Below are 25,406 nucleotides of genomic sequence, written 5' to 3'. Positions count from 1 at the left end.
CGCGATCCAACGGCCGAGCGTCGCCCATACCGGTTCGGCCTGGCGATCTTTCTAAAGAGCCCCTGAGTTTTTCTCAAATAAACCCGCGGTCCGCTGCAGTGCAATAATAATTGCAGTTTAGTCCTATTTCTTGCACCGAAGACCCTGATCTTTATAGTATTAGAACCCGCCATCCATGCCGTGAGTTTTGCGCGTTAGACCCCGAGTCTATGCTTTAATTGTATTTAGGTCCCCAGTTTGCGCACAGAACCCCCTGGAAGTTCTGTTCTTCTCGCAAATAGGTCCCTGGATCTTGTTTCAAGCGTAGTTTTCGCGTCTTAGCTCCGTTTTAGGTGTTCTTTATATCCACGCGATCGTTGTAACGCGTAGAATAGTTCTAGCATAGTTTTGTGTGCTATTTCTATGTAATGTTGTACTGTTTCTATAGTTTGCTATTGTTTGTGCATGTGTGTATGTCTGGACCATGCTTGATGATCGTGAGTAGACGCCGGAGCCTTTGGACGAGTACCAGGAGCAGCCATCTTCCGAGCAGTTCGAGCAGCAGCCGGGAGAGTACGAGGAAGGCAAGTATAACATGAACCTCCTATCACTTTTAAATACAATTTCATACTGCATTTTTAATACTGTATGCCTACAGGACTTTCCTAGCCACTTTATATCCTATATATATCCTTTGGGTTGCATTCTAGTTAGTTGTGCTAGGTTGCTGTGCTATAACAAACTTGGTCCTTTTTAATTAAATTTGATTAATGTCTTATGCAACTTAATTCTGGGAGTGGCCCTCTGTGCTGTGTGCTTGAGTGGCTCACGTCTCCTTAAAAGATGCTTTTGATAGAAACTTGGTTTAGGGGGCCAGCACGGTGCTTAGTGCTTGGTTGGCCACTCTCCCTAAGGACCGGTTCATAGAGCGACAACCTGGGACAACCGCGCAACCACAAGACTGGAATGGGACGGTCTTGACTTACTAATTAGGTCATTTTGTTCGGGAGTAACTTACCTGCGTGGGCAAGAGGGGTGGTAAGCTTCAATGGTCCCTGCTCCTCCGGCTTGGTCTGTGCTGTGTGTCTTGTACCCCCGGAGGTGGCCCCATCGTCGCTGATCCAGAATCCTTAGCGGTTACACCTTACCAACGTGATCCTTTGTAACGGTCTCGTAGTGTGCTTGCTAGCCATCTCACCTAAGGAAGTGTGATGAACAACTAGCGTAGCTCACGACTTGTGGGTAAAGTTGTGCAACCTCTCGAGAGTGTAAACTGATATATCAGCTGTGCTCACAGTCACGAGCGGCCCAGATCCTCCGTCTGATTAGTGGGGTTATCAACCTTTGGTTAGGGAGATTTCCCCGGGTGGTTTTGGTCTGGATGTTCTCAGTAGTTCTTAATTAATATTGATTAATTCTTATGCAATTTGGGTTATGGTAATTCATCCCCTTGTAGTAATTAGCTTTTAATAAATTGCCAAGATTAAAAGCTAATGCAGTTGAGTCAGCTAACCTTAGAGCCTCATACACGTGTTATACTTGTTGAGTACGAGTTTGTACTCACCCTTGCCTCTCTACTTTTCTGTTCTATTTCGGATATCTTCGACTGCTGCTTAGTGCCCGGCAACGTGGAAGACTACGTCAGCGGCTTCGACGACTTCTAGGCGTTTGTCTCCCAGTCGACGTCCCTGTGGCGCCCAGCTCTTCATGTATCTCTTTTACGCCTCCGCAACTCTTGAACCGATTCTTGATTCGGTTGTAATAAAATAATTCATTTACGATTTATATTAATGTTATTCGTGATATGTGTTGTGATACCTTGATGATTCTGTTGTATATATGCGTGACTTGATCCTAGCGCATATATGATTGCTCGATTTATGTTCTTTATAAATTGGGTGTGACAGGATTGGTATCAGAGCCGTGTCGACTGTAGGACGAAACCTAGATAGAATTGGACGAGTTTAGGGCTTCTTTTCTCTTGCCCTGCTTCCGCAAATCTTCTAACATCATTTCCTGTCTCTATTCCTTGAGTCCTAAGCCCTTGATTTGCTATCTCTCCTATTTTTTTTCAGAAATAGCTTGAGCTTTCCGTAGACGTTGGCCTGAGTCACCTAATCTTATAAGCTAAAAGCTTAGGTTGTCCCGATGAAAATACGCTAGAACGAGTGTGTTGGTCGAGTAGTGTGAAAAACTCGACTAAGTTGTGAATATTGGATGCTTGTTATTGTGCGAATGTTTGATTTGGATTTTTGGTTGATTGCATAGTCTAGTAGATAAACTTGTTCATGCAAATCGACCTAACCCAACTTGAACTAAATAATAAAATTGAGTTAGAACGTTGGGGGTAAAACCTATATTCCTTTCTTTTTGTCATATCCTTCCGAAGATTCATTTCCGCAGCGGCACAATATTTCTTTCTCATAAAATTTCATTGCTGCAATCAGATGGTGAACACCAGGCGCACCGGTTCCGGTTCTGACCAGCAGGAGCAGAACAACCAGAGTACTGGTCAGCCGCTGCCGATACCGCCACCACTGACCCCGGAGCAGATATTCCAGCTCCAGATGCAGATGATGGCGACCCTGAACAATACTGTTCAGGCTCTGCAGCATATCCACGCCCAGCCACCACCTCCTCCGCCGCCTCAGCCCCGTGATCGGCGTGCGGATTTCCTGAGAGGTCATCCTCCGACCTTCTCTCACGCCACGGACCCACTCCAGGCGGACGACTGGCTTCGTTCGGTGGAGCGCCAGTTGGTTGTTGCGCAGTGCGACGACCGGGAGAGGGTTCTGTACGCAGCAGGGCAGCTGCGAGGCTCCGCTCTCGACTGGTGGGAGTCCTACCCGGCTCAGGACCGTGATGCTCTCACCTGGGTCCAGTTCCGTGAGCGCTTCAGGAACCATCACATTCCTGAGGGCATTATGAAGATGAAGCAGAAGGAGTTCCGTGCCCTTAAGCAGGTAAATGAAATGGAATTCCCTGCAATTTCTGTTGAGCTTCGAACTCTCCTTGATCTCTTTTCGTCAGCCTGACATATTGAGCAATTTCTATCCTTGTTATCTGTGTTCGTTATTTCAGGGATCGATGACGGTGATGGAGTACCGTGACCGTTTCCTTCAGCTGGCCCGCTATGCCCCTGCTGACGTCGCTCGTGATAGCGATAAGCAGGAGTATTTCAAGGAGGGACTGGATGATCACATCCAGTAAGCGCTGCTGAACCACCGCTTCGACAACTTCAACCAGCTGGTTGATGCGGCCCTCAACACCGAGCGTAAGCACCGGGAGATTGAGGATAAGAAGAGGAAGATGGCTCCATCCTCTTCGGGCAGCAACACTCGTCCCCGATATCAGCATCCGCAGCAGCAGCGGCAGCAGTACCCGCCTCGTTCTCAGCAGCAGCAGCAGGCGGGACAGGGTCAGAGGCTTCCAGCGCCTCCGGCTCCACCAGCTCCGAGGCAGGGAGTGCCTACTCCTCCTGCCGGGCAGCAGGCCGCTGCATTTCCGCGAGTGTGCTTCCACTGCGGCGAGCCAGGGCACTACGCCAACGTCTGTCCTCAGAAGGCGCAGGCAGAACAGCAGGGGCGTGCAGCACCACCCAAGGCCCCAGCTCAGGGCAGGGTGAACCACGTGACGGCCGAGTCAGCGGCCGAGGCTCCCAACGTGGTCATTGGTACGTTTATGGTCAACACCCATCTTGCTACAGTGCTTTTGGATACTGGTGCTACGCATTCTTTCAACACCCAGTCCTTTGTTGAGCATCATGGCATTCCTACTAGCACATTAAAGAGGTGCATGTTAGTATCTTCACCGTGAGGACAGTTGAGGTCTCATGTCTTCTGTCCCAGAGTCAGTGTGGCCATAAGGGGGGTAGATTTCAGTGCAAATCTGATGGTGCTAGACGCCAAGGGCATTGATGTGATCCTCGGGATGGAGACTCTTGCTAAGTGGGGAGTCCGGATAGATTGTGCTCAGAGGACTGTTCTTCTATCAGCACCGGATGGTCAGGAGGTCACTGTTGGAGCTACAGAGCCTTCTGGATTTCTTCATCAGATGGATGCTAGACCCACGGATGGTATCCGCATGGTGTCTGAATTCCCGGATGTCTTTCCGGATGATTTGCCAGGTATGCCGCCTGATCGCGACATTGAGTTTTCTATTGATCTCTTGCCTGGCACAGCTCCTATTGCTAAGAGGCCCTATCGTATGGCTCCCGTTGAGCATGAGGAAGTTAAGAAGACCATTAACGAGTTGCTAGCCAAGGGTTATATCCGTCGCAGTTTCTCTCCTTGGGCTTTTCCTGTATTGCTCGTAGAGAAGAAGGATGGTGCGAAGAGAATGTGCGTCGATTATCGGGATCTGAATGCAGTCACCATCAAGAACAAGCATCCATTGCCTCGTATTGAGGACCTCTTTGATCAGCTTCAGGGTGCTTGTGTATTCTCGAAGATTGATCTGCGTTCCGGGTATCATCAGCTGAAGATTCGTTCCGAGGATATCCCGAAGACGGCATTCACCTGCAAGTATGGGCTATACGAGTATACGGTCATGTCCTTTGGCTTGACCAATGCTCCGGCTTTCTTCATGCATCTGATGAACAAGGTTTTCATGGATTATCTGGACACCTTTTGTGGTGATATTCATTGATGATATCCTGATATATTCCAAGTCAGAAGCAGAGCATGAGAAGCATCAGAGGCTTGTGTTGCAGAGGCTCAGAGAGCACAAGCTGTATGCCAAGCTCAGCAAGTGCGAATTCTGGATTGACGAGGTTCCATTCCTTGGTCATGTTATCTCCAAGGGAGGTATCGCTGTGGACCCCGGAAAGGTGAAGGATGTGCTTGACTGGGTGGTACCGCAGACAGTGAAGGAAGTTCGCTCTTTTCTGGGCTTAGCAGGTTATTATCGGAGGTTCATTGGGAATTACTCCAAGATTGCGAAGCCTTTGACTTCCTTGCTAGAGAAGGGTGTGGATTTCTCTTGGACTGATGAGCGTCAGAGTGCCTTCGAGGAGCTGAAGAAAAGGTTGACTATGGCGCCAGTCCTTACTCTGCCAGACCAGAGTAAGAGGTTCACAGTGTATTGTGATGCTTCGAGGGATGGTCTTGGTTGCGTTCTGATGCAGGAGGGCAGAGTGATAGCTTATGCCTCGCGGCAGTTGCGCCGGCACGAGCTAAATTATCCCACTCATGATCTGGAGTTGGCCGCAGTTGTGCATGCTCTGAAGATATGGAGACATTACTTGTTTGGACAGAGGTGTGATATTTACACCGATCACAAGAGCCTCAAGTATATTTTCACTCAGAGTGAGCTGAATATGCGGCAGAGAAGATGGTTAGAGCTGGTCAAGGATTATGACCTGGAGATTCACTATCATCCGGGCAAGGCCAATGTTGTAGCGGATGCTCTGAGCAAGAAGAGCTATGTTAACATGGCCGTGGCTTTTCAGATGCCTCAGGAGCTATGCGAGGAGTTTGAGCAGCTGAGTCTGGGTTTCTTGCATCATACCTCGAGTGCAGCATTCGAGGCAGAACCCACTCTAGAGGCAAAGATCAGGCAGCATCAGAAGGAAGATAAGAAGCTGTAGGAGATTCGTGAGTTGCTCGAGATTGGTAAAGCACCTCATTTCAGAGAGGATGATCAGGGTACCTTGTGGTACAAGGGTCATATATGTGTGCTGGATGTGAATGACCTCAGGAAGCTGATCTTGAGTGAGGCTCATGATACAGCATATTCTATCCACCCAGGCAGTACGAAGATGTATTACGACCTGAAGGAACGATTCTGGTGGTACGGAATGAAGCGTTCAGTTGCGGAGTACGTGGCTATCTGTGACACTTGTCAGCGTGTCAAGGTAGAGCATCAGAGACCAGCAGGTCTATTGCAGCCATTGAAGATTTCGGAGTGGAAATGGGAGGAAATCACTATGGACTTCATTGTTGGATTGCCTCGTACTCAGAAAGGGTACAACTCCATATGGGTGGTAGTGGATCGGTTGACGAAGGTTGCTTACTTCATTCCGGTGAACACTACTTACTCCGGTGCTAGACTCGTAGAGTTGTACATCTCCAGGATTGTGTGTCTGCATGGTGTTCCAAAGAAGATTATATCTGATCGAGGATCTCAGTTCACTTCGCGGTTCTGGGAGCAGTTGCATGACTCGTTGGATACGAAGTTGCGCTTCAGTACTGCTTATCATCCTCAGACAGATGGGCAGACAGAGAGAACCAACCAAGTGTTGGAGGATATGCTTCGAGCCTGCGCTATTCAGTATGGTACCAGCTGGGATAAATGCCTGCCGTATGCAGAGTTTTCATACAACAACAGTTATCAGGCTAGTCTGAAGAAATCCCCGTTTGAGGCTCTGTATGGTCGTAAGTGCAGGACTCCGCTGTATTGGGATCAGATTGGCGAGAGGCAGGTGTTTGGTCCGGATATTGTTGAAGAGGCAGAGCAGCTCGTACAGCAGATGCGAGAGAACCTGAGGGTCGCACAGACTCGTCAGAAGAGCTACGCGGATGTTCGTCGCCGAGATTTGAACTTCGCAGTAGGTGATCATGTGTACCTGAAGGTCTCGCCGATAAGAGGAATCCGCAGGTTTAATGTGAAAGGGAAGCTAGCCCCTCGATTCATTGGTCCGTTCAAGGTGTTGGAACGGAAAGGTGAAGTGGCATATTGTTTGGAGTTACCTTCCAGTCTCTCAGGAGTGCATGATGTGTTTCATGTGTCTCAGCTGAAGAGGTGCTTGAGGGTGCCAGAAGAGCAAGCACAGATAGAAGGGTTGGATGCGCAGGAGGATCTGACCTACGTCGAGCATCCGGTGAAGATTCTGGAGACATCTGAGAGAGTTACCAGAAATAAGAAGATCAAGATGTGCCGTGTTCAGTGGAGTCATCACACAGAGGATGAGGCTACTTGGGAGCGAGAAGATGAGCTGAGGAAAACATACCCCGATCTCTTTGCTAGCTAGCCTATTCGAATCTCGGGACGAGATTCCTGTAAGGGGGGTAGGTTTGTAACACCCTAATGTAATTTTCCCTGATTTTAATGAATTTATTTGGGCTTAAATAAATTTTCCAGGCTTTTCCTTAATTTTTGTGGCATTTAAAGCAATTTATAACACAAGAAAATAAAATTTATCATAGGATTAAATTGTTTGTGCATTCATGCTGCAGCATTGTTTTATTTGTGTTGAGTTTATAGGTTTGAATTCAATTTGTATTTGAATTCAAATAGTTTTGTTTGAATGATTGAGTATAGAAAAGAAAAGGAAAAGAATAGGGAAAGGAACCAGCCCAAACCCTCTCAGCCCAGCCCACTCCCCCTCTCCCTCTCTCCCTCACGGGCTCTCTCTTCCCCTGGCCCATTTCCTCCCTCGGGTCTCTCTCTTCTCTCCTCACTCCCGCGTGGGCCGAGCCCCGGCCCGTTTCCCCCAGCCCCGCGCCTCCCTCTCCTCTCTCTCTCTTTTCTTCCACGGCCCAGCCCGAGCCAGCGCTTCTTCCCCCTCACGCGCGCAGCCGCCACGTGCGCTCGCCCTCCCCCGCGATCTCCTCCTTCCGCTGCCAGGCCGGCCCCACCCGTCATCCCCCTCCTCCCGCAACGGCGGCGCCGTCGCAACGGCCGTGAGCTCCGGATCTCCTCCGCCACAACCGTCCCCCGAGGTCCCCGGGCCCTGCCCTTCTTATCCCCCTGCGCCATCCCTTGGACCCTCTCATCCCAACAGCGCCGCCCCAAAGCCCTAATCGCGGCCGCCGCCTTGCCTCTGCTTGAACCCGAGCCTTCGCCGCCGGTGAGCCTTGTCTGTGCAATTGCCGGCCACCCGTACCCCTCGTGCCGTGCTGACCTCCCCATCCCCTTCACAGGACCTCCGCGCACCGATCCTAGGTGACCAGGAGCCCGGAGAGCCCCCGCAACACTCCTTCCCGCGAGCACCGAACCATCTCCGCCGCAGGACCTCGCCGTCGGCCACCTTCCGCCGCAACACCGGCCTCCACAGCCCTCGGTAAGCTTCGCCACTCTCCTCTGGTCCTTTTGCACCGAATGTCGTAGCCCTTAGCCATCCGTAGCGCCCGGAACACGTGCGCCGCCGTTACGCCGCCGCGCCGAGCCGCCCCTCGCCGTGGGGAGCAACCACCCAAGCCCTAATTCACTTTCTTGAGCACCTAGATGGGTTACCCGTGTCGCACTCTACCTCTAGGGCTTGATGCCGTTCAAAACCGCGCCCGGAACACCAAGATGGGCCAGCGCCGGCGAAGCGCCGCCGCGGGAGCCGACCTCCGGCGACCCCCCCCCCCCACCGCTCCAGCACCGTTGACCCGAGCCGTGGAATCCAAGCCGCCCGATCCGTGAAGGACGCATAGGATTAGATCCCGCATACCCCTTCGCCCAGAGCCCTCCGATCGCGATCCAACGGCCGAGCGTCGCCCATACCGGTTCGGCCTGGCGATCTTTCTAAAGAGCCCCTGAGCTTTTCTCAAATAAACCCGCGGTCCGCTGCAGTGCAATAATAATTGCAGTTTAGTCCTATTTCTTGCACCGAAGACCCTGATCTTTATAGTATTAGAACCCGCCGTCCGTGCCATGAGTTTTAGCGCGTTAGACCCCGAGTCTATGCTTTAATTGCGTTTAGGTCCCCAGTTTGCGCACAGAACCCCCTAGAAGTTCTGTTCTTCTCGCAAATAGGTCCCTGGATCTTGTTTCAAGCGTAGTTTTCGTGTCTTAGCTCCGTTTTAGGTGTTCTTTATATCCACGCGATCGTTGTAACGCATAGAATAGTTCTAGCATAGTTTTGTGTGCTATTTCTATGTAATGTTGTACTATTTCTTATAGTTTGCTATTGTTTGTGCATGTGTGTATGTCTGGACCATGCTTGATGATCGTGAGTAGACGCGGAGCCTTTGGACGAGTACCAGGAGCAGCCATCTTCCGAGCAGTTCGAGCAGCAGCCGGGAGAGTACGAGGAAGGCAAGTATAACATGAACCTCCTATCACTTTTAAATACAATTTCATACTGCATTTTAATACTGTATGCCTACAAGGACTTTCCTAGCCACTTTATATCCTATATATATCCTTTGGGTTGCATTCTGGTTAGTTGTGCTAGGTTGCTGCGCTATAACAAACTTGGTCCTTTTTAATTAAATTTGATTAATGGTCTTATGCAACTTAATTCTGGGAGTGGCCCTTTGTGCTGTGTGCTTGAGTGGCTCACGTCTCCTTAAAAGATGCTTTTGATAGAAACTTGGTTTAGGGGGCCAGCACGGTGCTTAGTGCTTGGTTGGCCACTCTCCCTAAGGACCGGTTCATAGAGCGACAACCTGGGATAACCGCGCAACCACAAGACTGGAATGGGACGGTCTTGACTTACTAATTAGGTCATTTTGGTTTGGGAGTAACTTACCTGCTTGGGCAAGACGGGTGGTAAGCTTCAATGGTCCCTGCTCCTCCGGCTTGGTCTGTGCTGTGTGTCTTGTACCCCCGGAGGTGGGACCCATCGTCACTGATCCAGAATCCTTAGCGGTTACACCTTACCAACGTGATCCTTTGTAACGGTCTCGTAGTGTGCTTGCTAGCCATCTCACCTAAGAAAGTGTGATGAACAACTAGCGTAGCTCACGACTTGTGGGTAAAGTTGTGCAACCTCTCAAGAGTGTAAAACTGATATATCAGCTGTGCTCACAGTCACGAGCGGCCCAGATCCTCCGTCTGATTAGTGGGGTTATCAACCTTTGGTTAGGGAGATTTCCCCAGGTGGTTTTGGTCTGGATGGTTCTCAGTAGTTCTTAATTAATATTGATTAATTCTTATGCAATTTGGGTTATGGTAATTCATCCCCTTGTAGTAATTAGCTTTAATAAAATTGCCAAGATTAAAAGCTAATGCAGTTGAGTCAGCTAACCTTAGAGCCTCATACACGTGTTATACTTGTTGAGTACGAGTTTGTACTCACCCTTGCCTCTCTACTTTTCTGTTCTATTTCGGATATCTTCGACTGCTGCTCAGTGCCCGGCAACGTGGAAGACTACGTCAGCGGCTTCGACGACTTCTAGGCGTTTGTCTCCCAGTCGACGTCCCTATGGCGCCCAACTCTTCATGTATCTCTTTTACGCCTCCGCAACTCTTGAACCGATTCTTGATTCGGTTGTAATAAAATAATTCATTTACGATTTATATTAATATTATTCGTGATATGTGTTGTGATACCTTGATGATTCTGTTGTATATATGCGTGACTTGATCCTGGCGCATATATGATTGCTCGATTTATGTTCTTTATAAATCGGGTGTGACACGGGCACTCCAGAGCATCTTTAGCATGTGCAAGACCGTTACTCATGAAATCAATAAAAACCACCGTGATATTATTGAGATCAAGAGTCACTTAGGACTTCCTGCGGATCCTTACCATGAGTTGCCCGAGTTTGATGACCCGTTCGTCGAGTGGGATGCTGCGGATGAGGTTGCTGTTGCTGTTGCTCATGCCCCTCTTCCTTGCCCACGTCGACGCACTCGTGCACCTACTCGCTCTCATCGCTCTCCTTCTCATGGCCAAGAGATCTTTGATGAAGAAGAGGAGACCGAGGAAGAAGAACCCCACAACTATCATGAGATCCCCGACTCGGATGAGGATAAAGACACCTCTGATGATGGCGCCCAAGATGATGATGAGGAGTAGACCTCTTTGCTCTTTTCATTCCTTTTTTGGCACTTGATGACAAAGGGGGAGTGAAAATGACCATTTATGTACTCTTTTGGGCTTATATTGTATTGAACTCGTATTGTATTGAACTTGTATTGTATTGAAAACTTGTAATGTGTGCTACTCTATATTTAAAACTGTTTGGTTGTCACATTTGAAACTGTTCTAAGGCTTAAATGATAGTGTGATGCTTATTTAAACTGTGATGACTTGCTGTTTTATGTGTTCTGTGCAGAAGGTCCGGATACTCCGGTTACGTAGCCGGATACTCCGGTTACATAGCTGGATACTCCGGACATCATGTCCGGAGTCTCCGGACATATACCCGGAGTCTTCGGGTTTTTGCAGCCAACACAAATTTTCCTTGAGTGCATAACCTGTCATTTGCATCACACATTGTATTAGCACACACTTGCTCACCCCACTGTAAAATGTATAAAGAGTTTTTCATGTTTTCTTCATAATGTGCCAACTTTGACTTTTGAGAAGTCAATTTGAAATTCAAATTCATGGCATACATTAAGGGGGAGCTCTTTATATGCTTAAGCTTACATCTTTATGATTATTAAATGAGATACATGTGAGTTGTCATCAATCGCCAAAAAGGGGGAGATTGAAAGATATCTAGGCCCCTCAGTGGGTTTTGGTGGTAGATGACAAAGCACATGTATATTTAATTATGTTATCGAGCATGTGTGCAGGGGCTAAGAGTGATGAAGCAAAGCGTATTACAAAACATGATCCCTAAAAAGGGAAATGAAAAGCGGTGTTTCAAATTTACTTGAAGAATTAGATTTTATTTTGAAATTGAGTATAGGAACACTGTACTATTAAGAGGGACTTTGATCCACACGTGTTGATGTGGTAGTTGTGCTCAAGAGAACCTACAGAAAAACCATGAGAATCAAACCTACCACTATAAACAGCCTTCTTGTGAAATTCCCTGTTATACCCGGATTGTCCGATTCATAGTCCGGAATGTCTGGACATAGTGTTCCGGAGTATCTGGACAAACACCCGGAGTTTCCGGGTAACTGTTCCCCATCCGTAGTTTCTCTGAGATCGGAGTATCTAGACAAACACTCTAATCATCCATAAAACAACAAACCATGCCACTCATTCAATCAAATCAAGGAATATGCATGCATATGCGACACGTCCTCACAACTCAAAATAATTGCCAAATATGTTTGGACTTACGTGATTAGTTTCGATGGTACAATATGTTCGTCTCTCCCTATAATAGCTAGTTGGACATCCTTATTCGTCTTAACCTATTTAACCGTGGTTAGCGTACCTGCAGAAAACCACACAATATATATGAACCTTCCATGCCAGCACTCATGAAAGCGTCCTAAAACATTACCATTCACTATAGAAATAGCATCTGTATAATTACCACCGTACAGACAACGTTTACATATGTTATCGAAACAACGTATTCACGGAATACTGCAAAATACGGGGGTATTGTTGTTCATACCCTGCGCCTAACCATATACTCCCAATATAGCCAACCGAAATTGGTACACTGGCAGCATCTCAAGTAGGCCACTGCTTGAGAAACAGCGTTCAGTTTGCATCACCGATGGGAAGGCTAACTCCCCAGTTAGCTGAGGATCCTTACCTTCTTACCTCATCGTCGAAGGCGTCGTTACGGAACATAAAGTTGATTGTGCAAAAATTTAAGGCTTAACAGAAAAATAGTGCTGGAAGTCAGAGTTATATCCATATTTTATAGCCACCTCTAATTCCCATATGAAATATTACCCTTAGGGCTTTACGTACTAAGCACAATCCTTGACGAAACCAACGTAGTTTTGCAAGATACTTTGTTGGTTCAATTTTATACTAAAAGATATTTTTAAGGATAATTATATCTCCAGGGTACACTTGTTATCTCTGATACCAGCTGTGGCAGAACCAACCTGAATTACACTGGCTCAAGTACACAAGTCCTCTCTCAATGGCTCCAACATACTTCAAACCGTGTAATCCCTTGGCCTGTCGGGTAACGTCCCGATAAACCACCGAATGCAGGATCAAACAAGGTACCTCGCACGAAGGCGAGTCCAGAGATACAATCACCACCATATTTTACATCACCGATGCTTATATTACAAGGATTTGCAGAAGTAGCAAAGGTTCCAAGCTGATAGAAATTATTACAAACCAGTTTAAGAGCTCAAGTTCACGGCAGCGGAGTTTAAAATATGACAACTGTACACATTGCCATTATGGACATCATGCTAAGCCATGACATGACATCACTCGTTATGATCAGTGCTGGGCGGGGACGGGTCCCACTCCACGGACCAACCATCAGGCAAAGCGTAGGGCCAAGGCATGGGAAGGGTAGGGTCTTCAGGGGCATTACCTGAAATAAAATCATATTGCAAGGCTGAGTACTCTAATACTCAGCAAGGCTTACCCGGAATTAGGGTATACTGAGCCCATAACTAGACCATGAAGGCTTTGCAAAGGTTCTGGGTTTAGCTTTTGCTGAAAAGCAACAAAGAGTAGATCCTTAATTTCATATTTTAGCTTTCAGGTTCTAGTTCCTTTAACCAATCTAGGTAAGCACCTGTAACTACTCAGCTAGGTAGAGCCTTTTTAAAGCATACCTCAGTATTACTCATCATAAGATTGCTCTTGTTACTCTATGTGGCAGAAGTATTAAGCAGTCTCAATCTCCGCGACAAACGGATGATTCTGAATCGAATTTCAACCCTTGCAAGGTAAACCTAACTCACACGCTTGGAACACCAACAGGTCATTCCAAAGCAACCGTTTTCCTTTCATTCCGGGTCGTGAAACAAAGCCACCACAAGCGACTGCAGGACCATACGCACATCCAATGTGCAGGACATACGTCTACAGCGCAACTGTATGACCGTATTCCCGTCTACTCTGCAGAACGTACTCCCACACTTCGGTGCGTGCAAACATAAAATAAAAGTCGAGTGGTGGGGGGCGAGTCCACTTGCCGGGCCGATTGGTTACTAGGCTTACCGCTTACCATATTTCACGGCATGTGGCTAGTACTTTCAAATGCTTAACTGCCACTACCACACACTATGACCTTAACCAAATTCATCAACACAGACAGGGTTTCATTTCTTTCCAAGATAGTACACATAACCCCGTCCGTCATCCTTATAGTGATTACAGGATCGGAAACAACCAATTCCTATATCACGCGAGTGACAGGAAATCACTCGACTTCTACCGGTCCTATTAGCATAGCACTAGTCGGATTCAGGTTCTAATATTCAGTACATCGGTTCCTAGGAACATGCAACTATGGTTTCCAGATAACTCCTAAGAACTTAATGCACAAGTATATATATAAATGTAGATTACAGTGTAAATAAAGTAGTGGGTTTATGTCCGGGGCTTGCCTTCACTGGCGAGGCTGGGGTCAGAGACGTTAACAAATTCTTCCGAACTCGGGTTCGGGGTTTTAGTTAATTCTCCAATGATGTTTCCGGAGTCTTCGGAGATTTCCACTTCGGTTTCCAGGAGAATCTGATAGTCTCCGTCGGCAAGAAGCGTCAAGTCTACATGTGATGTAAATGATGCAGTTTAGAAAATGCATAGACTTCTATTCTATTTCACAATAAAGTTGCAATCCAATAAAATTAACATTACATACTAGCAAACAACACAACAACACAATTCCCCTTTACTGGGCAGTCATTTATCAGGTATTAACCCATTTACTTAGTTACATTAAGCAACATGGTTGGTTACCCTAAACATTTAACTAACTGCATGAGGTAGCATGTTTGGTTATCTTAAAAAATTAAGCTAATTACACTTAATAACTTTATTTATTTGCCTAGCTAAATACCTTTAATAACCCTAGGTTATCATTTAATTATGGGCTTACTTTGATTAATTAGGAATATAGCATTATTATATCCTGTTCTATTTATTCTGGTTGTTCTACACCTGATCATAGGTTGAAAATTGGTGAACATATTACACTACTCAAGAACAATACCTCAAAATATTTTCATAATTTTTCATGAACTAGAGCTATTGTTCATGAATTTTCTTTGAATCTAAACTTAAATTCATTGTTGAAGCTACATTAGGTTTCTGACTCTCAAACTTTTATCTTGGATTAGAGATGCTAAAACAAAGCTAAGGTGAAATTTTCAGCTAAAAACATGAAGAAGTGCTTCTGGAATTCAATCATGAAACTGTTATTAACATAAAGCAAAGTTATCTAAACATCCTAGCTAGAGGGCTGTTATGGGCTTCCAAATTTTACACAACTCTACTTATGGCATATATATTCCATGTTTCAAATTTGAGCTTCAGCACTGCTATGGATCAAAAGATCTAATTAAAGTACCCCTTATCTACTAATTTAAACACAGCACAAAATACACATTTTCATCTCATGATCATAATACAAAAGTGGTAGTATTTAACACAAGGATTCAAACCCAAATGATTTGACATTTTTATGAATTTTCTACACATTTTTGAAGTTCACAGCTTTTGAATTGGGGGGGTTCTGAAATCTTGCAGGAAGACCCTTAGAACTTTTGAAATCCTTTCAAATAGGCCCTTGGCTTGTCGGGGAAGAAGGGCATGGGCGTTGCCGGCCAAATTTCGGCGAGGGGGCGGCGGGGGGTGGAGAAGGAGTGGTCAGTGAGCATCAGGAGCTCAAGGCGCACCTGCTGGGGGTCTTAGGAAGGGGAGGGGATGACCGGAGGTGGGGTTCCCGCGGCGGCCGAGGCGGCGACATGGAGGAGCTCGTCAGCGAGGGGCTTTCCGGCGAGGAAGACGGCCAAGCTGTGGTCCAATAGCTGCAACAGGAGGAGGGGAAGCTGTTGGGGTGGTCGGATTGGGTGGAGGTAGGGGCTCGATGGCGACAGGAGCTCACTGGAGAGGAGGGGAACGTCGGCGACCGGGCTCCGGTGAAGGATTGGTGTCGGGGTGGGGTCGTAGAGCTTCGGCGTGGAGCGGTGAAGCTTTCTAGGTGGTCGTCCGGGACAATGGGGGGCTCGAGGTGGGAGCTCCGCGGCAACCAGGGGCTCGCCGGTGAAGAAGAAGGAGGCGGCAGTGGTGTTCGGGGCTCTGGGCGATTGGAGAGCAAAAGAGCGAGTGGAATGGGAAGAGAGGGAGCTAGTGCTGCTCTTGAACCAGAGAAGAGGGGCGCGAGGGGGCGTGCACGGGCGGCTGCTGCGGCGGCGAGGTGGTGGATGGTAGAGCCGCGGGGCGGCGTGGCACGCGCGCGAGAGGGCCAGGGAGGAGGAGCTAGGGCGGTGCTCGGGCTGGGGGCGACGCGTGGAGGCGAGGGCAGCAGGAGGTGGCGCCGGGGAGGAGCTGGCGCGGTGGTGAGCGACGCTGATGGCCGGCGGCAGAGAAGCAGAGCAGGGGAGCAGAGCATGTGCCAAAGGAAGAAGAAGAGGGAAAGGGGTCCGAAGGACCTCTTTGGAATTTGCAAAAATCTCAGGGACTTCACTGTGAAGTAAAATTTCCCACTGATCCAGAGCTCTAATGAGGAAATAACCAAAATAGAGGTTGTAGAGTTTTTCAAATCCTACAACTTTGCTTTAGGATTCAAGTTCAAAAACCTAAAGCACAATGGTTTATTTTACCATTTTGCACTCAAATCAAACTTAAATAAGTTTTGTCCTTATTAAGGTAAATTTCTTATAACTTTGGACCTAATAGCAAGTATTTATGATATGTCATGATGACTTACACCTTTTTACACTTTTAACCCTTAGTAGCTTTGGATGTTACTTTTATACTTCTACTAATTTACATAAAAGGACTTGTACTTTCATAAAATTACATAAATACCCATATTTTCATAACTTTGCTAAATTTTCACACAATTTAATCCACACCAAACATTCTTCCTATTGGCTTGCTCTATTTTACACCAAGGGTGTCACACTTCACCAGTCGGAGTCGCCAGCTTTCTCAGACAGGACCGCCAACTCTGTCAGTCGGGGCCTTTTGATGACCACTGTCCAAGTCCTGCGTCGTGGTGTGGCCATCTTATCTTATCCCTATGCGTCATGCTCCATCAGTTGGGGGGGGGGGGACGAGCGTGCGATGATAAGTATGGTACGGTAGTCACGCTCTGTCCCTGGCGCTATGCCCCGTCACTCCATTGTGATGGAGGCGTGTCCGCCGCATCATGATGACGTTGCGTCTTGTCCCTTCGCGAGGATAGGCAAGTGGATTAGTGTCCCCCACTATGGCAACCGAGGGGACTGTAACCCCCGTGGAGGGAGTGGTTGGTCTGTACGGCAAGTTGACCCCAGCATGTTCGTCCTTATCCTCAGCACCTAGCCCTGGGGACGGTCAGTGTGCGAGGCCCGGCCGGCCCCAACCTCGTCAGTCAGGGAAAGTGACACATGCGTGGCGGAGTTCGGTTGGCGTCTTATGTCGGGACCATATTATGGACCTAGGCCTTGGTCGTCCCCTCGGTCGGGGATGCGGGCTGAGGCTCTAGCCATACGGCCGGCCGGTCAGGACCGTGGGCCTGGACGGCCTGGAGAAAGTCATGGCCCAGGAGGGCGCACTTTTGATCCACTTGTGGTCTTAGGCCATCTAGAGTGCCAGCAGGAAGTGGGCCCGCTAGGGACCCCGAGTCCCTGGACCCGTCAATTACCTTATGGGGGACTTGGGTAATGAATGTCCAAGTTGTGAGCTTGGCTCCTTGGTTTGATTCTTCACATCATCTTGTTAGCCAAGCCTCCAAATCCCCCGATGTCGATTCTTGGGCTTCAAATCTCCTTGGCAACCCACACCATTTGCAGCCCCTTCATGTTGGTGATGACTTCCTTGGGCACCCAAATGGAGCAGTTCCAACTCCAATCCTTCTTCCCAACCTTGTGTGCAACTACCTTGCCATTGCCCTTCTTCTTGATGGCATAGGAGGTGCTCTTGCTCTTGATCTTCCGGTTGGGCTTGGTGTAGATGAGGGAACTCTTGATGATGAAGCTCTTCTTGTTCTTCTCATTTGGGACCATCTTCTTCGGTTGAGTGCATTGATAGGACTTGTGGCCTTCTTGATGGCACTTGAAGCAAGTCACTGTTGCACCCTTCTCAACCTTCTTCACCATGTCTTCACGGTTATCTTGAGAAGGTTGGACAATGCTTTTGCCCTTCAATCTTGCCAAGTCCTTCATGAGCCTTTCTACTTCTTTCTTGAGCTCATCATTCTCCTTGGCAATGAGATCATCACAAGATTCTACAACAACATTCTCATAGCATTTCTTCTTGCAAGGGTTAGAGCAAGAATCATCAATTAAAATCATTGCAAGAAGTTGAAGCATCTACCTTGGAGATAGGAATTGCACAAAGGATAGATTTCTCCATTTCCAAAGAGTCATTAGTTTCATTCTTAATGCACTCAATTTTTAATTTGAGCTCTTCATGCTCCTTGCTAAGAAATTTGAATTTGCACAATAAATCATCATAATTTGTAGCAAAAGAAGCATTAAGGTCATTAGAGCATTAAGTTGTTTAATTTCTTTAGCTTGTCTTTTCATAACTATTTGTTGCTCATGGATTAAGTCAAGAAGCTCATCATAGGAGGGAGTGTCAGAGTCATCATCACTTATATCGCCTTCACTTTCCATACCTTCGGCAAGAAGGCACATGTTTGATGTTGATGCACCGATGTTAATGCGGGTGGTTTCTTGGTTGACTCATCACTTGAGCTTGTACTTGATTCTTCACCACCACTCATCCATTCTCCAAATGTAGCCAAAGCTTCATGCTTAGGCTTCTTCTCCCTCTTCTTTTGATACTCCTTCTTGTACTTAATCCTCTCAACCTTCATAAGTTGATGATGATGCCCATCCTTGAGGAAGACCATGTACCCCATCATGTTGATCTTCTTCAAGCTCTTGTTCAAGATCTTGGTTTGCTTGAGAAGGTTGGGGTTCATCTCTTCTTTTTCATCGCTTGAGGAGCTTGTGGCTGCATCCTCTTCTTCCTCTTTACTTGAGCTTCCTTTGATGTCCAACTCTTCAACATCTTGGCTTGCTTGCTTGCAAGGGCACTATGTGTGGGTGAAGAAGGTGGCTCTCTTGGCTTGATGCCATTGTGAAGCTCACGGGCGATCACCTTGTTGAGGACTTGATTTGGGGTCATGGTTGGGAGCTCTTTCTCATAGAGAATTGAGTTCACCAAATCATAGTCCGGCCTTCAGAGAGAGTGAAGGATCTTGCGAGTGAGTTCCATTTCTTCAATCTTCTTGACATCTAGGGAATTAATCTCATTCACAAAAACACACAATCGTGAGTACATGGATGATGCATCTTCATGATTAAATTGCTTAAAGCTATTAAGCTTATCAATAAGAACATGATATCTTTCATTTGCCACATCCTTTGGGCCCTCATGGTTCTCATTGATAGACTTCCATAGCTCAAAGGAATTTTCAAAAGCAAAAACACGATTGAACACATCATCACTAAGGGAAGACAATATTATACTTTTAGCAATAACATCATATTGTCTTTCTTGGTCACCCTTATTTTTCATGCCTTCACTCACAACTCTCCAAATATTTAGGCCTCGTGCTTGGAGATAAGCTTGCATTAAAACCTTCCATCGTTGGAAGCTCGTGCCATCGAACCGTGGAGCCAATCCTAAGGTATCCATCCCTTCCTCAACGGGCTAACTCACTAGGCGGTGAAGCCTAACCATTCCAATAAGCCGGTTTTCAATATTTGCTAACGGAATTGGCGTTTCCTTGTGAAAGAAGTGAGCCGTAGCTCTAATACCACTTGAAAGGAATAGGTGCTCGTAGCCTAAGAGAGGGAGTGAGTGAATTAGGCCAACTTAAAATCTTAACATATGGCTCAAGCTAGTTTGCACAAAACATAAACTAGAACATGCTATTTAGATATGCAACTAGGGTTCAACTAGTGTGAAAATCTCATCCCAAAGAGTTTTGCAACCTGTAGCCAATCCTAGCAAGATACTGCACTAAGAATGTAAAAGTACACAAGTTGCAATATGAAATGCGGAAGCTTAAAGGAGGGGATGAGGGGAAGCAAACTCTTGATGCGCGGATTTATCCCATGGTATCGGTAGGCACAAAGCCACCTCTAGTCCTTGTTGTTGAAGCACTCACTAAGAGTATTGCTTTTCAGTCACCAAGTCTCTTCTAGGACTCTTCTTGACTCGCCATAAAGGCTCACCAAGGCTCTTGCCAAGTCTCCGGTCATCTCGATGCCGTTTTCCACTAAGGAGCTTATCCACGAAGGATGGGGGTCTCCATGTCCCCCGCACAAAGCCATCGTCACTGCTTCACACCAAGCTGGAGGATCGATGACTTGTCGACGAGCCACCAAGACTCCAAGGGGCCCGTCCACCTAGGTACAAGCTTGAGGTTCACTCAAGAACCAGCACAAGGTCACAACACCTTGCTCTCACTCTCTCTCTAGAGCTAGCCTAGCACTACACCTCACAAAGCTTGTGTTAAACCTAAGAATTTTATCAATATGCACTTGGATGGTTTGGAGAACTTCTTCAGTGTTTCAGTAGCTTCTCACGAACTCCAACAACCTCAAATGACCCGGGGTGAGGCCTTATATAGGCTAGAGATGCTCTACTAGCCGTTACATGCTTTTATAACATCGGTTAACGTCGCACTGGGTCTGCATGCTCGCCGTTGAACTCCAACGTCTCTCTTCTGCTGATGTCATTGCACCAACACTTGCACCGATGCCTTCTTCTTGCACCGTCTGTTCAACCAGTGCTTAAGCAAGCTTTGCCCATACTCTTCTGGAGTAAAACATAGGTACTGAGTAATTACAGTACCAATGCACCGACGCCTCTTGTTTCACCGTCAGTTTAACCGGTGCTACTGATTTTTTCTTCACTTTATTTTCAATGCAACTACCAATGCACCGACCCATTAATAATTCATGCCGTCGGTTTAACCGACGCATGCAATCATGCTGCTCCTTGTTCAACTTGGACACTTAACAGCGAATTGAACCATCTTATATATGGATTGGACTCCATCCACGGGACCTAGAAATTCTACAAACTTGAGCTCACAAACTTGTTAGTCCCATTGATTATGTTGTCGCTCAATCATCAAAATCATAATTATGGCCTAACGGGCCATTTTCGTTACAACTGTATTTTGCAGCTCCACGATCTTTGCAATGGTATTTTATAATATTTCTCTAGCTAAAATCAGCAGCAAGGCACTGTTAACTGCCTTATGACTTAGGCCTAGCACAATGATTCTTTCCTTTGCCGCTGGATCGCTTATGGTTAAGTTTCATGGTGGGACGAGGCTTCTGAGATAGTGAGCTTAGAGGAAAAATCCTAGACCAATGGCTGCAATGGTGGTCGTATTGTAGAGTCACACTGCCACACTGGGCTAGGGCTACGGTGATAAATGAACATATCATCAAAATTGTAATAGTTCAGCTCCAAGAAAAATCAGACTATTTGAATCAAACAACGAGGGATGGACGAAGTAGGGCATGGGCAGCACACGTGTATTGCAGCCCGACATATCGCCTCTTCAGAGTTTCCCAATAGCAGCAATAAAAACTCTAAAAAGCTTGTCGATTTGCATACCTGGTGTCAAATCTTTTGGCAGTAAGAGCTGCACAGTGGCGTACATGATGGTTGGCCTCGGTATGCTCCTAAAACATTTATAGTATAAGATTCTTTAGCTGTTGTAATCAGATAACAGTGTACTCCTGAAAAGTATAGTAACGTGCCATGATGCTAGTATCCTGACTGCCCCGAAAGAGGAAAAAAGGAAGTTCATAACTCAACGTTCATGACAAGCAAGCTAGCTAGTCAGATGAATAGCACTGCAGTACTCTTCTGTCTTCACTCCTATTTTCATCTCTTGGAAACAAAAAAAATAAATCAATTTTCAGTAAAGGAAGTTAATTCGAGTCAAATGGGCTTACATACTGGACCTAGAATAAAGATGAGTAGCAGGAAGATGCACCATGACTCCATTAGGACGCCCTCGCAAACTGATCTGAAGGGGATGAGCCTCAGAATTCATCGTGCAATTCAGTTCTTGAATACTCCTTATTCCTTACCGCTTTTTGTTTATTCAAAAAAAAGAACGCCACCATTTGTGATATGCTCATATGTTAATTCACGTCATCGCTAGTGTTCCTTGCATAAAGGGTTAAAGGCCAGTCTGACCAGCCATAAAATGGTGAGAAACATTGTACTGCTTCGGACGAACTTACAGCTGCTAGGCGCTGCATTTTGTCCTCATCACTTAAGTGACCTTCTGCCACTCTCGTCTTTGCCCATCCACTTCCATATTTATCATTTCGATATCTTCTGGTCCTACCAGCAGCAATGCTTACAACATATATTGTCAAGATTCTTTTAAATGCAGATATGGGAAAATCGTGAAGTAGTCTTTTGTTGTCCTGCATGGCCTTGCCTAGGGGAAAAGGTTGGAGAGAAGCTTGTATTTTTGGTTGGTGAGGAAGCCTACCTCTCTCGGGCGCTGTGCTGGAAACGTTTTTACTTGCTTCCGCAGGCAAGCAAATTCGGCCATGGTTTATACCATAATTTTATCCTTTTTTGTAAGGGATATGATGTAATTATTTGTAGTTATGCTATATTTTCACCTTTATACTGAGCACGACGCACTTCGAAGCCTATATTAGCTAAGTAGGTGGTTTTTGATCGTGGTTTTAGCCCAATTGCATGTATTAACCGTGTGATGTAGGATTTTGCCTCCCTGAAAATAAGATCGTTGATTTGTGGTTGTGACGCCTTAAAATGCAACTTAGGTGGGAATACCGGCGGTGGCTATTTTAAAATCAACCAGCCTGTACTGAAGGCTTGCTCAATCTTAGCGAGGCGAGGCTTGCTCGGCAACTAAATATGCATTAGGTCTCTTGACCATGAAGTTTATTGTATGCTATAATTTACATATAGCAAGGCTCAACACTCCTTTTCTCTCTCTTGGTTAAGCTAGTAATTGTTCAATTTGACGATTCCCCTGTTGGCTGTTTCTGAGAGACACAAGATTGGTGCCCCTACCGACTGTATGTATTAAAAGAGAAAATGCCACGTACGTAACTCTATCTCTACGAGCATTTTCGAGAGACTAAGCCGGCTCATCCTCAAGATTAATGAAGTCACCACAGACGCCTCACTACCAACGGGCACGTCACCTACCAATAAATCCAAAAAATGCGAGTGCTCATGCCGAGGCGAGGACTTGAATCCAGGTGGGCAGGTTCCATCATAAAAATCTTACCAATTGAGCTACGCTCACTTCGCTAAGTGCTTGAAATTGGTCATATAGATATAACTAGACGCTTTCTATTTCTCGATCACCTACAAATGGGTAACTTATGCTCGATGTCAGCCTGAATGCTGCCAGAGTCTGGATTTCTCCACGGTGAGGTAAGGTCTTGGGAGGTGGTCAGTTGGCTGGCTTGACGGTGGCGGTGATGGATGGATGATGAACCAGCTGGTGATGCATTGTTGGCATTATAAAAGTTGAAACGTCGAAAACGTCCGGTAAGAAATTTTCTTATTATTCTATCCATTCGAAATTATAGATCGTACCTGCATATTAAAAGCTACATAGTCAAAATAATATATAATTTGGGATGGAGAAAATAATATATAAATTTCTTATGCATGAAAAGGTAAAATCAAGCGTCCAAATTTATCTGAAACCGAGCGTCCGCACGAAATATATACCAGACTAAAGCCTAATAAATGATTAATGCAACAACTCATAAACAAGAGAGCTCTCGCCGAGTGCCAACTGAAATACTCCTCGCTGTGCTCCGAAGGACGGATCCCCATCCAATCCTCCTGTGCTTCGGTTGCAGCCATCTCATCTCAAAACACGAAACCTGAGCTCAAACCGTGCAATTCTATTGGGCCACGTCGACACATTTTCTCGACCGTTGGATCTTGGGTAGAGATTGATCTGGCGGTTCAACTACGAGCTTGGCAGCTATGGTTTCCAGAGCTTTCTCGCGCACGCCACGGACGCCAGCCTCCACCTGCTCCGACCGGCCGCTCTTCTCTACCGCATCCAGGGCGCTACATCGGCTAGCGCCCGTAGAAGTGCACAAGCTGGAAAATAAATTTTTCGGACTGGAGGTTCATCATGTGATACAGGAACACAATGTTGGCGCAGACATACTATCCAAGCTAGGATCCACCCGTGCACAAGTTTCAGCAGGAGTTTTCGTCCAGGAGCTAAAGCAGCCATCCATCAAGTCCTTACTATAGATAACCACTGATTCTGGCCTTCAAAATCCTGATCAGGAGGTTATGATGTTTGGAGAGGACTGGAGAGAAACTTATATTGACTTCATCTGGGACCAAAGACTACCAGTGGGGATGAACGCAAGAAGCGCAGTGGCAGCTCGTGTCATGCGCAGAAGTAAAGGTTTTGTCCTAGTCGACAATAAACTCTATCGGTGTGGTGCACGATCAGGTGTACTCATGAAATGCGTCACGGGAGAAGACGGCTACGACATACTGCAGGAGATACATGAGGGTGTATGCGGCAACCACGTAGCTTCAAGAACCCTAGTTGGGAAAGCATACAGAGCTGGTTTTTGGTGGCCCACCGCAGTGTCAGATGCTGAGGACTTGGTGCGGTGATGGTAGAATTGCCAATTCTTTGGCAAGAAATCTCATGTCCCAGCCCACAATCTTATCACCATACCGCCATCCTGGCCGTTTGCCTGTTGGAGCCTTGATATGATTGGGCCATTTACAACGGCGCCAGGTGGTTTCACCCACGTATTGGTAGCAATCGACAAGTTTACCAAGTGGATCGAGTACAAGCCGATAACCAAGCTCACACCAGACAGAGTCGTTGATTTTATCTCCGACATCCTGCATCGCTTCGGCTTCCCGAACATCATCATCATGGACTTGGGATCAAATTTCACGGCTAACCAGTTCTGGGAGTTCTGTGAAAATGCGTGCATCGAAGTCAAATACGTCTCCGTTGCACACCCAAGGGCCAATGGTCAAGTTGAGAGGGCGAACGGCATGATAATCGAGGGCCTCAAGAAAAGACTCTATGATGAAAATAGCAAGAAGGGAGGAAAGTGGATACACGAGTTGCCACATGTCATCTGGGGGCTCAGGACTTAGCCGTCCAAAGCCACAGGACAAACACCATTCTTTCTTGTCTACGGCTCTGAAGAAATCTTACCAACTGACATCATGTGGAAATCCCTAAGGGTTGAAATGTACAATGAAGGCGAGGCGGACGAAGCAAGGCAGCTAGAGCTTGAGTCTGTCAAAAAGGCTCGCTGCACCACTCTTGTTCAGTTAGCACGATACCTACAGGGGATACGACGATATCATGACCGCAACATCAGTGAATGGTCGTTCAGTATAGGCGATTTGATCCTACGCCGCATCCAAGATGAGTCTGGCTTACACAAGCTCAACTCGAGATGGGAAGGACCGTTCATCGTCAAGCAGATTACAAGACCGGGGTCTTATCGACTACAATACCCCGAGGGCCAAGACATCCCAAATTCCTGGAGGACGTGCAGGGATAGCTGTTATCTGAGCGCCTAGGCGGTTTTCTTCCGATTCAATTTGGAGGCTACGTGCCACAGAATCCGGAATGTAAATTTTCTATTATAATACGGAGGCTATAGCCACGTTCATGTTTTATATGAATTAACTTCTTGCCATGAGCATTGACAGTCGTTGCAATGATGATCGCGTTTTTCCC

The sequence above is a fragment of the Panicum hallii genome, chromosome 1 (genome assembly GCF_002211085.1).
Source record: "Panicum hallii strain FIL2 chromosome 1, PHallii_v3.1, whole genome shotgun sequence".
Taxonomy (NCBI): domain Eukaryota; kingdom Viridiplantae; phylum Streptophyta; class Magnoliopsida; order Poales; family Poaceae; genus Panicum; species Panicum hallii.
The sequence above is the reverse complement of the archived record's forward strand: the minus strand, read 5'-3'. Positions refer to the sequence as shown.